Source organism: Leptodactylus fuscus, chromosome 1 (genome assembly GCF_031893055.1).
Source record: "Leptodactylus fuscus isolate aLepFus1 chromosome 1, aLepFus1.hap2, whole genome shotgun sequence".
Classification (NCBI taxonomy): Eukaryota; Metazoa; Chordata; class Amphibia; order Anura; family Leptodactylidae; genus Leptodactylus; species Leptodactylus fuscus.
The window spans coordinates 9,402,488-9,422,228 of NC_134265.1; the positions used below are offsets into that span (position 1 = coordinate 9,402,488).

Consider the following 19,741-nt stretch of genomic DNA (forward strand, 5'->3'; position numbering starts at 1 on the left):
GCGTTTCATAATGCTCCACACAGTTTGAAGGAAGGACAGGTCTGGACCGCAGGTCAGTCTAGTACCGCACTCTCTTACTACGAAGCCACGCTGTTGTAACACCTGCAGAATGTGGCCTGGCCTTGTCTTGCTGAAATAAGCAGTGACGTCTCTGGAAAAGACGTTACTTGGATGGCAGCATGTGTTGCTCCAAAACCCGTATGTGCCATTCAGCATTAATGGTGCCTTCACAGATGTGCAAGTTACCTATGTCATGGGCACTAACACACCCTCGTACCATCAGAGATGCTGGCATTTGATCTTTGCAGTGATAACAATACGGACAGTCCTTTTCCTCTTTGGCCTGGAGAACACATGACGAACATGATTTCCATAAACAATTTGAAATTTGGACTGGTCAGACCACAGGTGACTTTTCCACTTTGTGTCAGTCTGTAAAAACTATATATATAAAACTCAAAATCTGTAGTAGTCTGCTATTTACAAATCCACAGTTCTCACCCGATTTGGGTGAAACTTGGCATGCCCCGCACAGGAGCAGAATACTGCGCACGTTATATCTCACTAGCGTCCCCCCGTCATGAGATTGGGCCACCCAAAATTAGGCTCTATACATATAATGGGGAAAAGTGAAAGTGCTGAGGGAAAAGCAACAGTCCTGACCGACAGGGATGGATTTTAGCGACAGCACCAAAGAGTCGCTGCTGAAGGGGCCACACCACGACACACAACACACAAACATTTCACAAACATCATATAAACATCACACAGCACATATACACCGAGCACAACACAAATACCACAACACACCACATAAATACCACATGCACTATACACACACAAATGCACACGCAAGGACCACACACACACGCAAATACACTAAGATGAATGCACACTACGCATATGGATGAACAGAGCACATGCGTACTCACACACAACTACCGCATGGATGGGCACTTGCACTGTGCATGCACAAACACATGGATCACATGCGCACATACACGCATACATATACATGGACCACACACATGCATGCACACACGCATACATACACATGGATCACACGCGTGCACACACATGACACGCACTGATAAAACATGTCTGGTATCCTTAGTGGCTGTTTGCACACTACAGTATTTTTCACGGGCCTCCGGGCCATGGATTTGGCAGTTTCATAGATTTCTTTGTGCACAAAGCTGTGAATTTGGGCAACTATGGCTCAGATTTCCAGTGGAAATGGGAGAGACTATTTTTCCTAGATGCACCAGGAGGTTCTGGTAAAACAATGACATTGCCTTGGCTGTTGCTTCATCTGGGATTGTGGCCACTCTTTTAGATGGAGGGCGCACAGCTCATTCAGCATTAGGCTGGATTCAGATGGGGTTTTTTGGTCCGGATCTTGACACGGAATCCGTGTCAAAATCTGGCTAAAAAACCCCGCCTCCCATTGAATTCAATGGGTTCCTTTTTCCAGTTTGTTCCTGCTCGCGGAAAAAAGAAGCATCATGCCCTTTCTTGCCCTGAATCAGCTGCGGATATCCGCAGTGCAATATTCCCTTCCGACTAGACCCATTCAATTGGGCCTAATTCGGAGCAAAATGCCGCGACTGGATGCCGGTGCACTGTATGCACTGCACTGGCATCCAGTCGCGGCTTTTTTGGACCGAACTCTGAGGCGGCCTCTGCGTCAAAATCAGGTCCAAAAAATCCTGTCTGAACCCAGCCTAAGGGCTCTGGGAAAGCTAAGGTATTACAAACTTGCAAAGTAATTGTTTGGGATTAATGTACCATGGCGCACGAGAAAGCGGTCAAGGCCCTTGATCGTACCTTGAAAGATCTGCAGGGAACCGATTGTTTAATGGGGGAATTGTTGTAATTTTTGCAGGTGACTTCTGCCAGACATTACTTGTTCTTAAAGGAGCAACACCGGCAGATAAGCTGAATGCCTGTCTAAAATCTTCTCATCTGTGGATACATGTTCAGAAGCAAACTCTTACTACTAATATGCGGGTTCATTTGATGGGAGATACAACTGCAGATAAATTTACACACCAGCTACTATGTCTTCAAATGACAAGTTCCCTACTGATTCCACTACTGGTCTCATTTCCTTTACGGAAGACTTTTGTGAAATGATATCTTCGGTAATGGAGCTTATTGACCAAGTTTTCCCTGGAATTTTAACAAACATCAGTGGCTCCATAAATGTACTAATTCAGAGAAGGCTGCCTGGTCTAGCAACCACATACATGTCCATTGATTCAGTCATGGAGAGTGAACAAGCCGTAATGTATCCATTGGAGTTTCTCAATTCTTTGGAGCCTCCTGGAATGCCACGGAATAAGCTCACTTTAAAAATAGGAGCCACAATGATTTTGCTTCAGAACCTTAACCCACCAAAAATGTGTAACGGCACAAGATTGTGCATTAAGAGTCTCCTGCCCAATGTTATTGAAGCCGCTATTCTTATGGGAAACTCTAAGGGTGAATTCACACTGAGTAAACGCTAGCTTATTCTGAACGTAAAACACGTTCAGAATAAGCGGCGTCTAAAGCAGCTCCATTCATTTCTATGGGAGCCGGCATACGAGCGCTCCCCATAGAAATAAATGGGCTGCTTCTTTCACTCCGTGCAGTCCCATTGAAGTGAATGGGGAGTGCCGGCGTGTACGCTCCGGCATGAGCAGAGCTTGCCGTATACGCCGGCACTTCCCATTCACTTCAATGGGACTGCACGGAGTGAAAGAAGCAGCCCATTCATTTCTATGGGGAGCGCTCGTATCCCCGCTCCCATAGAGATGAATGGAGCTGCTTTAGACGCCGCTTATTCTGAACGTGTTTTACGTTCAGAATAAGCTAGCGTTTACTCAGTGTGAATGCACCCTAAGGGAGCAAATGTTTTCATTCCTTTGCTACCAAGCGACAGGCCCTTCAATTCTAAGCGTCTGCAGTTCCCAATCCAACTTGCATTTGCTATGACTATAAACAAAGCACAAGGTCAATAACTTAAAGTAGCCGGCATTAATTTGGAGAGCCCGTGTTTTTCACATGGACAGTTGTACATTGCTTGCTCTAGAATCTTTTCATATACAGGTATGCACATGAAGGTAAAACCAGAAACCTTGTTTACCAAAAAGCACCACAATAGATAATTGTGTAACTATAACCAATGTTACTCTTTTGTCTGTGAGCTACTTATAGATGACACAGTAGGGAGGGGGGAAGGGCCACACTATGTTGTTAATTGGGTGTAAAGGTTTTATATGTTTGTATAAGGGGCATACATTTTAATTTTTATAAAAAAAAAAAATTGTTCAAAAAATAGTTGTTTATACTACATAATATGTATTGATTTATATAAAATCAATAAAAATGTTGAAATAAAAAAAAAAGTTCACATGAATGTTACGATAAATTAGTAAAATGACAAAATAATAAAAATTTTAAGTGAAAAAAAAAATTACTGTAGCTCTGAAAATGTCAATTTTAGTGTGACACTGAAAATTTTACTTTAGCATAACCAACAATTTAACATATTTTCCATGAGCGAAGCCGCGGGGATTCTACTAGTATTCAATATTTGGTGAAATTTGTAGTCACGTGTTGAGAGGCCTTAAGAGAGAAGACTAAGCTTTTTATATAAAAAAAAATATGTTGAATTATTAAGGTCTTCAAGGAAAAACAGGAACTGGGAAACCTTCCAGAATAACAGAAATCTCAGTCAATGTCTCATTAGCTTACATCAGAGAAGCTAATAGTTGGATTTCTTCATCTGGATATCTTGTAGAGTTCCAGCTTGGTTCATGCTTGAGCATCTGGTTGATGGACTCTGGGATGGTCACGACATCTTGTCCAGGATGACAGAGAAGAGATAGCAGGCAGACCTGCCATAGATCCCTCATGGATGACCCCCCCATGGATGACCACCACCCCGACCCAGACGTGTGTCTGTCACTCATTTATGTTCATGAGAGGGGGTGTTGCCCTCTTGTTGCTTTATAAGGACAACTCTAAAATGGTGTACCCTAACCGCACCCATGTACCATGAAGTCAGCAGACTACAATGTTAACCCTATGTATGCCATGAATATTGTAATATTATAATATTTAACATTCCCCCTCTTGAGGGTGAAACATCTGTTTGAACCCTCAAGATACATGTTGTGCTGATATTATAACATTGTCCAATAAAGTTCATATTATGAAGATATTGATATAACAACAAAGTCTGTACATTATGTATCACTTCCGATAACTTTTCTTTTAATTTTTAGAGGTGAGCGAGTAGTATTCTATTGAATACTATGGTATTTGAAATACTCGTACTCGGTCGACTACCACGCGGTAAATGCAGTAAGAATTTGATTCAAAAACTTCCTCCTCATTCTTCCTCTTCCTGCTACTCGTGGACTTGGTGACTCCATTGTATCGAATTTTGGTTTCCCTGAAACGAGCATGTTTTTCCCATAGACTATAATGGGATTCGATATATATCACCAAGTCCAGAATGGAAAGAGCGCTATTTGGCTTTTGGAGGGCGGATTTTGCTGGAATAGTTTTTGGATACCATGTCGCATTTGCAGAGCCCCTATAGTACCAGTACAAGGGAAACCATCAAATTGAACCCCGTTTTGGAAACTACACCCCTTACGGAACATATCAAGGGATATAATGAGCATTTTGACTCCACAGCTGTTTCACAGATTTTATTAACATTGGAACGTGAAAATAAAAAATTACTTTTTTTCCAATAAACAGTCAATTTAGTTCAAAATTTTTTATTTTTATAAGCGGATAAAGGAGAAAAAGTCCCTCAAGGTTTGTTACAGAATTTCCTCTGGACACGGCTGTACCCCATATGTGGTTGTAAATGGCTGTATGGGAACATGGCGGGGATCATAATGGGAAGAGCGATATTTGGCTTTTGGAAGGCAGGTTTGACTGGATTAGATTTCGGGTGCCATGTTGAATTAGCAGAGCCCCTAGAGTACCAATACAATGGAAATCTTCAAAAGTGTCCCCATTTTGGAAACTACACCCCTCACAGAACATATCAAGGGATGTAATGAGCAGTTTTACCCTACAGCTTTTGCACAGATTTTATTAACGTTGGGACATGAACACTTCACCCCCAGCGGCATTGATTCACGGCCGTAAGGGGGCAGTGGGAAGGAAGGCCTTTTAAATGTGAAACCCCGCCCCAACCAGCGTACACTGCCCAATCGCTGAGCCCAGTATAGCGCAGTGAAGAGCGAGCGAGGAGAAGCAAGAAGCGCATCCTCGCCCATCATTCTATTGGGAGCAAAGAGGCGTTCCCTTGGCTAATGACGACATCCATCCTCTCTTTGCTACTACCAATGAAAATATTCTTAGAATATGGCACGCCCTGGCCTATCACAGTCCAGGAGCATGACAAGCCCACCAAGGACCCGCCTTTCTCCCAACTGTCAATAAAAGCGATCGTAACTATTGATCACCAATAGCAGAATGCTGTTACAGATCTCTTACATGATACACAAGCATATGATACCCCACCTAATCACCAATATACCAAATCAACACACCCAAAGAGGGAAGACTACACCGCGCCCACCCTTCCCATAGCATCTAATCACCACTAAAGATAATCAGATCGGCCATTAGTAAAGGACAAAGGGACATCCAGAAAGTGTGGACTGGAGGGGGGTGGAATGACATGTCCCACTACCAACCTACCTGTCATTCCTAAAAATCCAGCCCAGTACTGAGCATTTACCAAAATGCTCAGCAGACGAAAGCGGTCTGCTGAGAACAAACATTCCTTCTGGAGTTTTCTCATCTCACCCACCTGAGTAGTCTGGGTGAGATGTACAGCCCCTCCATTACCTGACCAGCCATCGGCTTACACTACATATTGAGTCCCGCAGGAGGAACAGGTAGCCAGGTATACCACACCTTGTGTCTTAGGGCTAGTTCACATGGCGCTAGGGACCACGAATTTTGGTCCTGATTTTGATGTGGGAAGCTGCGTCAGCATAGGACCAAAATGCGCCTGCCGTGACTGTCACGGTTTCCGACAGTCGCGGCTTCCAGCTCCGGAGTAAGCGCAAATTAATGGGCCTTATCCGGAGGGTGCTGTCGCGAGGCGGACGCCGGGGCTGAATCAGCTGCGGAATCCGCCTGAAGAAAGGGCAGTTCGCTTCTTTTTTCCGTGAGAAGGGAACATACTGCTCATGGAAAAAAGGAAGCCAGCGGTCTGCATAGACCTCTATTGTGAGGGGGCGGATTCTGAGGTGGATTCGGCATCAAAATCCGCCCCCTCTTAACCCCGTGTGAACAAGCCCTTACAATTAATAAAGTTCCTGTTGCTGAATCTTCTACCGGTGGAATTACTCTTAAATGTTTTCCCAGGCAAGATGGAATTACAAGCCTTGCAGGACCCACAAGGACATGTCCCTGTTAATGTCTTAGCGTGCCTACCCAGCCAAGTGTCTGTAGAAAGTGGTGGTAAAAAACTTTTCACTTACCTATCCCTCAAATTTTGTCCCCTCCTGTATGTAACTAGGGGATTTACAATTTGCTATATAGTCAAAGGTATCAGTCTAAAGCTGTAGTACACCGAAAATACTCACAACTAGGAGAGGACTGGTATGCGAACAGCATGGACTAAATGGTAAAAAAAAAATAGCATTACATACTCATAGCAAAGTATCTCACAGGGGACTAAATGGATAGGACTGCACGCTAACTGCGCCCGTTTCGGCAAGAATCGCCTTCGTCTGGGGATGCTGTTAAAATTAACCTACCCTTAAAATTATAGACTGTTTATGTCTTTGTCAGTGTGCAACCTTACAAAATCAGCAAGGGGTCAAATAATTATCTCCTTCACTGTAGCTTGACACATCTCAAGAAACAGAATTCATTATGCAGACAACACGTGTCGCAACACATTGGAGGTCTGTGAAACTAAGTCAGAGGATCCATCACAGACTGAGGCGGCTTCATGGACAATGAGGAGGACTTTGGTACAAGAATCCTCCATAAACATTAACGACAAATACCAAAAACCGAGATTCATAGAAAGACACTTAAATTGTAAAAGAGTTTCAGAGTATAAAATCTACCAATAGAGCTGTTGTCTTATGGGAAGAAGATTGGAACTCACTATGGCCGACTATAGTAATGCCATCCCCATAGCACAGGTAAATTACCAGTGAGATCAGGAGAGGAGCGGGGGTTGGGATAGTTTCTGATCATGTGACCCCGGAACAAGACCGGAACCCCTGAGTCCATGATGAAGAATCTGCCGGATCAATTAAGGTAAATTTAAGTCCTCAAGAAAACTCCTTTAAAGCAGCCGAGTCCAGAGACCACTAGAATTACTGGAATCCACAAAATGCTCAGGAACTAAGAGACTTTTTCTGAAGTTTGTTTTAAAAAGTTTTAATGTAACTTATTAAAGACTACAGAGACCTGTCACACTGTATGTATGTTAGTATTATAGTGTGTGGGGGCCACAGGGAGGACATTATAGCGTGTGGGGGCCACAAGGAGGACATTATAGTGTGTGGGGGCCACAAGGAGGACATTATAGTGTGTGGGGGCCACAAGGAGGACATTATAGTGTGTGGGGGCCACAAGGAGGACATTATAGTGTGTGGGGGTCACAAGGAGGACATTATAGTGTGTGGGGGCCACAAGGAGGACATTATAGTGTGAGGGGGGCCACAAGGAGGACATTATAGTGTGTGTGGGCCAGAAGGACATTTTTTTTTCCCAAGATGGCGCTGCATGAGTGGCAGCCTAGATACAGAGCTCCAAGCTGAAAGTGACCTTTATCTTTCCTTTTGTCTGTATCTTCAAGAATCCTCTACCCAAGTAAACTAACACTATGAATTAGCTAACTATAATCGAATGGAAGAACCTGTGGAGGTTTTTTTCTTTTGATTCTATTGTTTAAGCATGGACAAGACGCACTTGGCAAGAATTTCCTGTGTGGACATGTGCCTGTTACCATCCCCCCACGAGCAATGGTGAACATCAGGCAGACAAAGCATGGAGGAGAAACCTGCATGGAAGTGCAAACTTCTTCTTTCAAGATGATTTTTGGCGTTTATTGCTGATGTGTGAAGATGCTACAGCTGACTGGTATTTCTTTCTTTTACTGTGGACACATGAGACTCTGTCACAGCCTGGGAACCTACCATCACCCACCTACCCCACGAGTTTATGGAAGCTTGGCAAGAGAGCAGCACCCTGTCTACCTGGATGGCTTCAGACTTCTTTGGGAAGTAAAACACAGCGGTTATGTCTACATGTTGTGACCCCTCCTGGTGTCCTCCAACCACGGTCGGGCTGTATTATCAACCTCACTACACACAGAGAACTAAATGATCCTGCAGTGTGTCTGTGTTTCTTTCTTTTTAGTTGCTAGGTCTAGTATCTCTTTACCTGCCATGAGCTTGTATGTGTTTTCTTTCTTGCTATATACTACTGTACCATCCATGACACTGTATCACTGAAGCATCCGCATTGTGGCACCATTAAAGGATTATCTTAGCTTATGTATGTATATCTGAATGTATGAGAAGGGCTGAGAGCGAGCACTTACCTCCTCGGGTACAGCAGCCGTCTGCTCACAGGACCTGTGATGATGTCATAGGTGTGCGAGGAGTCAAGGAGTCTTCTGACGTCATAATGTCACATGACAGGATAGGTGTGTCTTTACTTGTAAAAAGGTCCTTCCACTGTATCCTGTGTAGTGGAGCAACATGGATAGATGTGGAGTGCAGGGTGCAGTGTAGGGGGGAGAGATGTGCGGTGCATGATGAATTGTTGGGGGAAATGCAGGGTGTACTGTGGAGGGAGAGATACGGGGTGCAAGTGGACTGTGGGATGAGAGATATGCGGGGTGCCTGGTGTACTATGGGGTGCACGGGGGACTGTGGGGGGGGAGATGTGGGGTGCATGGTGAATTGAGGGAGTTTTTAGAGCTGTGTTACTTTAGGGGATGGAAAGCTATGGTTGATGCTTGGTGGATTTGGCAGGCTGTGGGGCTGAGCTGTAGGGATAGCGACCTTGATACCTTTGTGATATGGTAAGCTATGGGGGTGCTTGTGTGGGCTCCATGCACTAAAGGTACATTCGGGTGGGGGGGTTTACGGGAGGCTTATGAAGAATGGAGGAATCTTTCATATCTGTGTTAGGTTTGCATAAGAGGCACAAAGAAGCTTCTCCATTGGCGGTGCAGAGGTGATTGACAATGTACTTTAGGTTAGAGCCCCACATAGGGGGCCACAGCCAAAAAGCCCTGCAGAAAAAACCTCTATGGAAACACATTGCTGTCTTCCCACAAGGCCTTTCACATAAAATGCACAGTTTTCCTCTGCAGACTTTCCACTTTCGATTTACTTATAGGGAGTCTGCCAGCGTTTCCATAGATCTAGTTTCCATGTGCTGCAACGTCCATAAACTCCCCAGGTATTTTCTGATATTTGTGGATGGGATTCGCTAGACTCCTATCCACTTTGCAGGGACTGTAAACGCTGCGGTTTTTGCTGTGGTGTTTCTGCCACGTTGGGCTTCAGCCTTAATAGACACATGGGGAGCTGTGGGAAACTTGTTTGGGGGGCTCTAAGCTGTGGAGTGCTTAACTCTATGGGGGTGCACTAGAGAGATGCAGAATGCTTGTGAGGGGGTGCACAGGAAATATATGGATATTGGTGAAATGCTAGCATTGCGGGGGCAGGCTTATAGGAGCTATCTGGTCACCACAAGGTAACCCCTCCCCGTGGGCATCATGCACAGGGGTGATAAGAGTTTGGGTGTTTTGCACACCAGTCTTAATGGAGTGGCTGCTCTCCATCCATTTCAGTGATTTCAGACCACTGGAGAAAGCCAAAGTATAAAATAATGCTTGTTGGGACTGGGCAAGCCCTTTAAGGTTTATGAGGGATAGTAACAGTGTGGGGGTACACTGGAGGGACATGGAGGACAGTGCGGTGCTTGTTAGTAATGTGGGGTACACTGGAGGGACATGGAGGACAGTGCGGTGCTTGTTAGTAATGTGGGGGTACACCGGAGGGACATGGGGGATAGAGGGGTTCTTGTTAGAGTAGAAACAACAGCACATGCGCTAATGTGAATAAAGACCACATGTGTGATGGCACCCTAAGGCCGGCTTCACTACTGTTATGCAGGATGGATAGATCAACTCTCTAGTGCACCCGCATTCCACAACCTGCAAGATCCAGGGGTCTTAGATGTATTTATCGCCACACGGAAAAATGTGGGAGAGTCGACTTGACACAGGTACAGTGTTGGCCAAAAGTATTGTCCCCCTGCAATTCTGTCAGATAATCCTCGCTGTCCCCCAGATAATGATTACAAGCACAAACTCTTTGGTAATATCTTCAGTTATTTTGCTTACAATGAAAAAACACAAAAGAGAATGAACAAAAAGTCACATCATTGATCATTTTACACAAAACTCCAAAAATGAGCCAGACAGAAGTATTGGCGCCCTCAGCCTAATACTTGGTAGCACAACCTTTAGACACAATAACAACCGCTTCCGCTAACCAGCAATGAGTTTCTTACAAGGCTCTGCTGGAATCTTAGACCCTTCTTCTTTGGCAAACTGCTCCAGGTCCCCCCTGAGATGTGAAGGGGGCCTTCTCCAAACTGCCACCAAGAGATCTCTCCTCCCCCACAGGTGTTCTATGGGATTCAGGGCTGGACTCATTACTGCCACTTTACAAGTCTCCAGGGCTTTCTCTCACCACCATTTTCTAGTGCTGACCTGAAGTGTGTTTTGGGTCCTTGTCCTGCTGGAAGACCCCTGACCTCTGAGGGAGACCCAGCTTTCTCACACTGGGCCCTACATTATGCTGCACAATGTGTTGGTCGTCTTCAGACTTCATAATGCCATGCACACGATCAAGCAGTCCAGTGCCAGAGGCAGCAAAGCAACCCCAAACCATCAGGGACCTCCGCCATGTCTGACTGTAGGGGGCGTCTTCTTCTCTTTCAAGGCCTCTTTTTTCCTGTAAACTCTATGTTGAGGCCTTTTCCTACTTTTGTCTCCTCTGACCAGAGAACATTCTTCTAGAACGTTTTTGGCTTTCTCAGGTAAGTTTTGGCAAACTCCAGCCTGGCTTTTTTATGTCTCTGGGTAAGAAGTGGGGTCTTCCTGGGTCTCCTACCATACAGTCCCTTCTCATTCAGACGCCGGCGGATAATACGGGGTGACACTGTTCTACCCTCGGACTGCAGGGCAGCTTGAACTTATTTGGATGTTAGGCAATCCAGCTGGGTTTCTGTCTTCTGCCCCGAGAAACTGGACAGGGGACGGAAACCCGGCGGTCAGTTTTCAAACCCATTCAAGTGAATGGGTTTGAAAAGTGAGCACCTGTGAGCGTTTTGTACCAGTCCACGGCGAAACGGTTTCTTTTAACCGGACGCAAAGTCAGACATGCAAGACTTTGTTGAGGAGAACACACAGGTCTTGAGTATCTCAATGCCCGTCCACTGGATTCTGAACACTTCTCCGCTTACTAAAGTCCACCACCATCTCCTTGGTCTTCCCAGCATTAATCCTGAGGTGTTTCTGCTGGCACCATTCCACAAAATCCCAGTATAAATCTCTGTATTCCCTGTCATTTCTGCCTGTGATGAGGCCTACTATAGCAGAGTGATCGGAGGACTCGGAGTGATCGGAGTCAGCAATGTACAGTGTGAAGAGGAAAGGGGCAAGAACTGTACCTTGTGGTGCCCCCGTACTACAGATCACAGTGTCAGACACACAGCCCAAGTTATAATCCAGGTTATTATATATGGAAGGTGCATCGGGGGAGGGGCAGGAGCGAAGAGAATAGATCTAAGGTACATACACATCACACAGAGACAGCTCTGCTACATACACATCACACAGAGACAGCTCTGCTACATACACATCACACAGAGACAGCTCTGCTACATACACATCACACACACACAGCTCTGCTACATACACATCACACACACAGCTCTGCTACATACACATCACACACATACAGTTCTGCTACATACACATCACACACAGACAGCTCTGCTACATACACATCACACACACACACAGCTCTGCTACATACACATCACACACACACAGCTCTGCTACATACACATCACACACACATACAGCTATGCTACATACACATCACACACATACAGCTCTGCTACATACACATCACACACACACACAGCTCTGCTACATACACATCACACACACACAGCTCTGCTACATACACATCACACACACATACAGCTATGCTACATACACATCACACACACATACAGTTCTGCTACATACACATCACACACATACAGTTCTGCTACATATACATCACACACAGACAGCTCTGCTACATATACATCACACACACACAGCTCTGCTACATACACATCACACACAGACAGCTCTGCTACATACACATCACACACACATACAGTTCTGCTACATACACATCACACACATACAGTTCTGCTACATACACATCACACACAGACAGCTCTGCTACATACACGTCACACACACAGCTCTGCTACATACACATCACACACATACAGCTATACTACATACACATCACACACACATACAGTTCTGCTACATACACATCACACACAGACAGCTCTGCTACATACACGTCACACACACAGCTCTGCTACATACACATCACACACACAGCTCTGCTACATACGTATGAAAACAATGTCAAAAGACAGAATCACCATAAAAATAACATTTTATTAAAGTTATAAAAACATAACATGAAAGGAATGAAATACAGTACACAATAAAGAAAGGGGGAACCAAAATGCTTCCAAATAACAACATGTGGAGTAAATGTTATAAATGACCAAACATTTCTGGGGGACTACAGGGCAAGGTGCAAGTCAGGAAATACATATGGATGGCTGCAAAGACTCAGCCTACATTCTAGAGTGGTGTATACAAAAGTGCTACAAGTCAGCCAATGTAAAAGATGTGTACTTAAGAACCAAAAGACCCTATTAAGATTGAAAGTGCATATTATATGTATTTACCACATGGAGACGCGCCCCAACACCATTAAAGCTTCGTCAGGCTGACTTGTTGCACCTTGCCCTGTAGTCCCACAGAAATATTTGGTCATTTATAACATTTAATCCACATGTTGTTATTTGGAAGCATTGTGGTTCCCCCTTTCTTTATTGTCTACTGTATTTCATTCATGTTATGTTTTTATAACTTTAATAAAATTTGTTACTTTTCTGGTGATTCAGTATTTTGACATTGTTTTCATATGTTTATGGTGAATCTGCCATTTGTTAGTGCTTTGTGTTAGTATTTGTCTGCTACACACACGTCACACGCACACAGCTCTGCTACATACACTCAGCTCTAGACCTCTAATATCTGGTCATGTGATTTTGTGACTCCTCCCACACATGTGACATCATCACAGGTCCTTTATCTCACTAGGATTTAGTATCTTCTGTACAGATGAAATGATAACAGCAGGACCTGATCATGTGACTCCTTGGCTCCTCCCACACTTATGACATAATCACAGGTCCTGTGAGCAGACGGTTGCTGTACCTGAGGAGGTAAGTGCTCGCTCCCAGCCCTTCTCATACATTCAGTCACCCTGCTTGTCGCCTCCACACACTGTAATGTCCTCTTCGTGGCCATACCTCCCAACCGTCCCGATTTCCGCGGGACATTCACGAGTTGGGTGACATGTCCCGCGGTCCCGGTTGGAGGGAGGTATGTCCCGATTTCAACTCAGATCTGCGTCCAGAGGACGCAGATCTGAGTTGAACACATATGCGGCTGAAGCAAGGAGCTGACACAGGTCAGCTCCTCGCTTCGCCACTGCGCGCCTCTCTCGCTGACACATATGCGGCTGAAGTGAGGAGCTGACCTGTGTCAGCTCCTCGCTTCGCCGCTGCCGCCGGCTACTGGCTTGTAGACGCGATGTGATGTCACATCGCGTCTACAAACCAGTAGCCGGCGGCAGCGGCGAAGCGAGGAGCTGACCTGTGTCAGCTCCTTGCTTCAGCCGCATATGTGTCAGCGAGAGAGGCGCGCAGAGAGCGGCGAGGGAGCGGAGGAGAAGGTAAGTGCAATGTGGAGGTGGAACGTGAAACTGGGGGCAGATGAAGGAGAGGACGGCATGACACTGGGGACAGAGATGGAGAGGACGGCATGACACTGGGGGCAGAGATGGAGAGGACGGCATGTCACTGGGGGCAGAGATGGAGAGGACGGCATGACACTGGGGGCAGAGATGGAGAGGACGGCATGACACTGGGGGCAGAGATGGAGAGGACGGCATGACACTGGGGGCAGAGACGGAGAGGACGGCATGACACTGGGGGCAGAGATGGAGAGGACGGCATGACACTGGGGGCAGAGATGGAGAGGACGGCATGACACTGGGGGCAGAGATGGAGAGGACGGCATGTCACTGGGGGCAGAGATGGAGAGGACGGCATGACACTGGGGGCAGAGATGGAGAGGACGGCATGACACTGGAGGCAGAGATGGAGAGGACGGCATGACACTGGGGGCAGAGATGGAGAGGACGGCATGACACTGGGGGCAGAGATGGAGAGGACGGCATGACACTGGGGGCAGAGATGGAGAGGACGGCATGACACTGGGGGCAGAGATGGAGAGGACGGCATGACACTGGGGGACATGAATCTGGGGACAGAGATGGAGGGGACATGAATCTGGGGTCAGAGATGGAGGGGACATGAATCTGGGGGCAGAGATGGAGGGGACATGAATCTGGGGGCAGAGATGGAGGGACATGAATCTGGGGGCAGAGATGGGGGGGACATGAATCTGGGGGCAGAGATGTGGAGACATGAATCTGGGGGCAGAGATGGGGGACATGAATCGGGGGGCAGAGATGGGGGACATGAATCGGGGGGCAGAGATGGAGAGGACATGAATCTGGGGACAGAGATGGAGGGGACATGAATCTGGGGTCAGAGATGGAGGGGACATGAATCTGGGGGCAGAGATGGAGGGGACATGAATCTGGGGGCAGAGATGGAGGGACATGAATCTTGGGGCAGAGATGGGGGGGACATGAATCTGGGGGCAGAGATGTGCAGACATGAATCTGGGGGCAGAGATGGGGGACATGAATCGGGGGGCAGAGATGGAGGGACATGAATCTGGGGGCAGAGATGGAGGGAACATGAATCTGGGGGCAGAGATGGGGGGACATGAATCTGAGGGCAGAGATAGGGGGACATGAATTTGAGGGCAGAGATGGGGAGACATGAATCTGGGGGCAGAGATGGGGGACATGAATCTGGGGGCAGAGATGGAAGGGGGACATGAAACTGGGGGCAGATGAAGGGTGTATATGAAACTGGGGGAGAGATAGAGGGGGGACATATAATTTGACTGTAGGAGGATTATACTGTGTGCGGGCACATGAAAAATTAACGAATGGGCGGAGTCAACACAAAAGTGGGTGGGGCTAAATTTGCAGCGAAGCGCTACGCGTGCCGCACATTTTGTCCCTCTTTCGGTTCTTCAAAAGTTGGGAGGTATGCTCGTGGCCCCTGCACACTATTATGATCTCCTCGTGGCCCCCACACACTATAATATCCTCCTAGTGGCCCCCACACACTATAATGTCCTCCTTGTGGCCCTGTTACAATAGGTTACAATAGACTTGAGATTGGGAAGGAGATTCCCCTTCCAGCAATGACCCTAAACCTCCAGCCCGAGCTCCAGTGAATGGTTTCGATCACAGAATATTCGGCTCATAGAACGGCCCAGTCACAGTCCAGACCTAAATCCCATTGAGCATCTGTGGCAAGACATGAAAATTGCTGTTCACAGACGCTCCATTCAATCTGGCTGAAAAGAAGAAGAAGGGGCAGAAATCTCATCTCTAGATGTGCAAAGCTGGTAGAGAGCGAGCCCAAAAGACTTGTAGCCGGAATTGTAGCCAAAGGCGGCTCTACAAAGTATTGCTATAGGGGGCTGAAGACTTTTGCACGTCACACTTGTCAGATGTTTATTGGATTACAATGTTGATAACCTTCTATCATTTTCCTTCCACTTCACAATTATCTGATACTTTGTGTTGTTATCACTGAAAATCTCTAGAAAATACATTTCAGTTTGTGGTTGTGACAAAATGTGACAAAGGTCAAGGGGTGTGAAGACTTTTACAAGCCCCTGTATCGGTGTTAGATCTCTGGATGGAACATTCTCTGGGACACTCATTCCTCTCATGTCCCTACAGCGGGGCCCATTCTCTACGTCCTCTATACCATCATGTAAGATTCTGCTCATTTCAGTAAGTCACAAACCTACAGATTCCCGTTGGCCACTTTCTCCTCTGCATTAGTCACTTGTTGTTGCACGTTGCGTACTAGGCTGTAATACTTCCTCTTCTGTCAGGGTCAGGGAGGACTGTACAGTTAGTTCCAGTGTGCTGGTAATATCAGGGGCCGAGTGTCTTCACCTCTATGGCCAGTAGATTGTAGTCCAGACAGAAATGTGGGAGATCTGTCTGTGACAGTTGTGGCTGTTCCAAGAGATCGATGAACGAACCATCACTTGTTGTGACTGAAGCTGCAGGGAAAGTCAGTGTCATCTTTATAAGTGTCAGCTCTGTATCTTGGCTTTTCTTCACCTTTTTTGGGGGTTTCTTCCCCTCCTTAGTGGGTAGCACGGCTCATTCTACTACAGCTGCTGGAGCCTCCTGGGCTGTTCGGCATCAGGTTTTGGTTCTGCCTGATCCAATTTGTTTTGCAACACCCCGGGCTGCACTGAATACCCCTCAGCCAGTACGCTTGAGGCTGGTCAAATACTCTCATGGCAAACTGGGCCAACTCCTTCCACTGCTCTAACCTATTGGCCTAGAACTCCATGGGGTCAGAGTTATCTGCTGAAACATAGGAGCCCTCTAGTTATGGCTGTACCTGCTGATGCAGCCAGTGGGTGTCGGTTTCCTGTTGTGGGTCTGGTTGGTGTTGCGAGTTGAAACATTTCTGGTTCCTCATGTTCCTGATACTGTACTGGCTGCTGATGCTGCTGCTCCTCCTCCGGCTACTTGTCGCTGTGGCACTGGCAGAGGAGGCGGGGTGTCTCAGTATGAACACAACCCAAATGGCCCTGTCTTCCTCAGCTAAAACCTTATGTTCACAACCTGTTCTGTTGGAGAAATACTGTCACCCTTGGCCCGACATCCAATAATCATCCCTTGTGCAACTCTGATAAATCGTCCCCTTTACCCGAGACAATAATGAGATTCTGTTCAGCCTATCACACACCTTATATACCCACCAAGCCGGCCCACAACAAGTCACTTCCTTCCTAAGCTACACGCTGCCGACGTCAGAAGTAGGAGGTGGTGATAATAATGGGACTCAACTCTTCTATTTATTCCATGGGATTCCGTGTAGTGATTACATTGTCTCATCTTCTCTCCATTCAGGGTCCTACAATATAGAATCCTCTCAGTATCTTCTATATAAGAGAATATTCCTGATTGATCCATCAAGGATGGAAAGAGACAGGAACAAGATGGTGGAAAGTCTATTAAATCTCACCCTAGAGATCATCTACCAGCTTACTGGAGAGGTGAGAGATTCCGATGATGTCATCATGACATCATTCTTATCTATAGTAATAACAGATGATATGACTGGAGAGGTGATGGACTCTGGACATGTATGTAGTGAGATTTATTAATGTGTCTCCCCATAAACAGGATTACACAGTAGTGAAGAAGACCTCTAGTGGGCGCTGTCAGGCTCCTGTGTATGAAGGATATGGAGAAACCCTGAACCCAATCCCGGGGCCTCCACCTCACCCCCTGATACAGGAGGAGATCAATGGACAGAAGATCCTAGAACTCACCCACAAGATGCTGGCGCTGCTGACTGGAGAGGTGACACTGCTGGGAATGCTGGGACATTATACAGTAACTGGAGGGGTCGGGGTGATGACTGTATCATTGTGTTGTCAGGTTCCTATAAGGTGTCAGGATGTCGCTGTCTATTTCTCCATGGAGGAGTGGGAGTATTTAGAAGGACAAAAGGATCTGTACAAGGAGGTGATGATGGAGGATCAGCAGCCCCTCACATCAGCAGGTAATAGACATGACTATATACACATGGACTTCCATTATTTGTATGTCCAGAATGAATTCAGTCCCTGTCTGTGTTTCCTACAGGTAGATCCAGTAAGAGGACAACACCGGAGAGATGTCCCAGTCCTCTTCTTCCACAGGATGATGATCAGGTAGATGGAGATATTCCCTATGATGTGTAGATGGGCTGTGAAGTCCTTGTGGTCAGACTTGTATCCAGAAGTATTAGTTGTTATTTACAATATTTCTTTCACAGCTTCTGACTCCGGATAAAGATGTAAAGAATATTAATACTACAGATCCCTATGTGAGTGGTGATGAGGAGTGTGAGGAGGACATTCCTACAGGGAACCGCCCAGGTGAGGAGTCACCATTATATAAAGCACAGAAGGGTCACTGATTCTGTTCAGACATTGTTTAGACTATTTGCTGTTCCCCCATTCAACAAAAATACTAACACCACCATGCAACCAAAAAAAAAACACTTTTCGTCTGCTACTGGGCAAAAACCATTTGTCCTATACTAAAACGCGTGCGTGGATTCCAAATCCAAAGTCAGAATTGTTGTAACATGTCAGGAAATTTTGCTATGCATAAGTATGCCTAAATGAATTAAGCACTTGGATAGCATTGAATAATTTTGAACAGAACGAGTTTTACTCCAACAATTTCCTGATCTACATCAAAGTTTTCGTAGTAAACAGTGAATGAAAATGTAATGGAATAACAAAATTTCAAAAAGTCTAGTTTTTCAGTTTAAAAGTCTTACTTGAGAAAAGCCCGGACTGTTATACGGGCTTCAGGCATCTGCTTTTGTGTTTGTGAACGGTCATATTTTTCCATTGCAAGAACCAGCAGTCGTCCCCCATCATGTTGGGATTCCTGCGGACTTGGTATCTGTTCTCTATTGTAGAAATTTCTTTATGGAACCGCTTTCCTTGTTCATCACTTACCTGTCCCAAATTCGGTAGGAAATGTAAGAAATTCATTTTCAATGACATTCGGCAGCCGAGTTGTCCATATGCTGTAAGCCTGGTGTCTACTAATTCAACAGATTCTTCAGCTCGTCTATTCCCAATGAAGTTCTACACTACGAGCACAAATACATCCCAAGCTGCGAGGTCCATAGGGCTGAGTTTTGTTCTGAATTGCATTAGTTTGTTGATATAGGGGCCAATAAAAATTGCATCCATTAGTTTAGCCTCAGTTTTCAGTGCGCTAAAATTCTTCAAATAATGGAAACCATTTCCGTCACCATCAAAGTCAATTACAACATTTGTTATGAAACGAAGTTTAATGTGAAGTGGTGGAAGATAAACTTGAAGTGGATCGACCAGAGATTGGTGTTGTACATTGTACTGACCAACTGTGTGCTCGGCTCTGAGAGGCCACTGTCTCATTTTATAATGATCATTGTCATCGCGGCTGTCCCGTAGGCACAAGAGACACATCTGCTTTGTGTACAATAACTGTAGGCCAAGCAGCAGCGCTACCACTGTCAGGTCAGCACAAACGTTCCATTTATGTCCTGAGTATTTGATTATTTGCATTTAGCCTCCATTTATCAGGAACATGGACCATCTAAGTCCATCATAAGACCATTTACATCA

General features: G+C 45.9%; 1 protein-coding gene and 1 pseudogene across 1 annotated transcript in view; one reads left to right on the forward strand and one right to left on the reverse strand.

Moving 5' to 3' along the window:
* LOC142191151 (uncharacterized) overlaps positions 1-19,741 on the reverse strand; it is a 1,229,165-nt gene that overhangs the window by 864,106 nt on the left and 345,318 nt on the right. The gene's annotated exons all lie outside the window — the stretch shown is intronic.
* The window catches only part of LOC142189744 (uncharacterized), a 107,792-nt pseudogene continuing 105,535 nt past the window's right edge, over positions 17,485-19,741 (forward strand).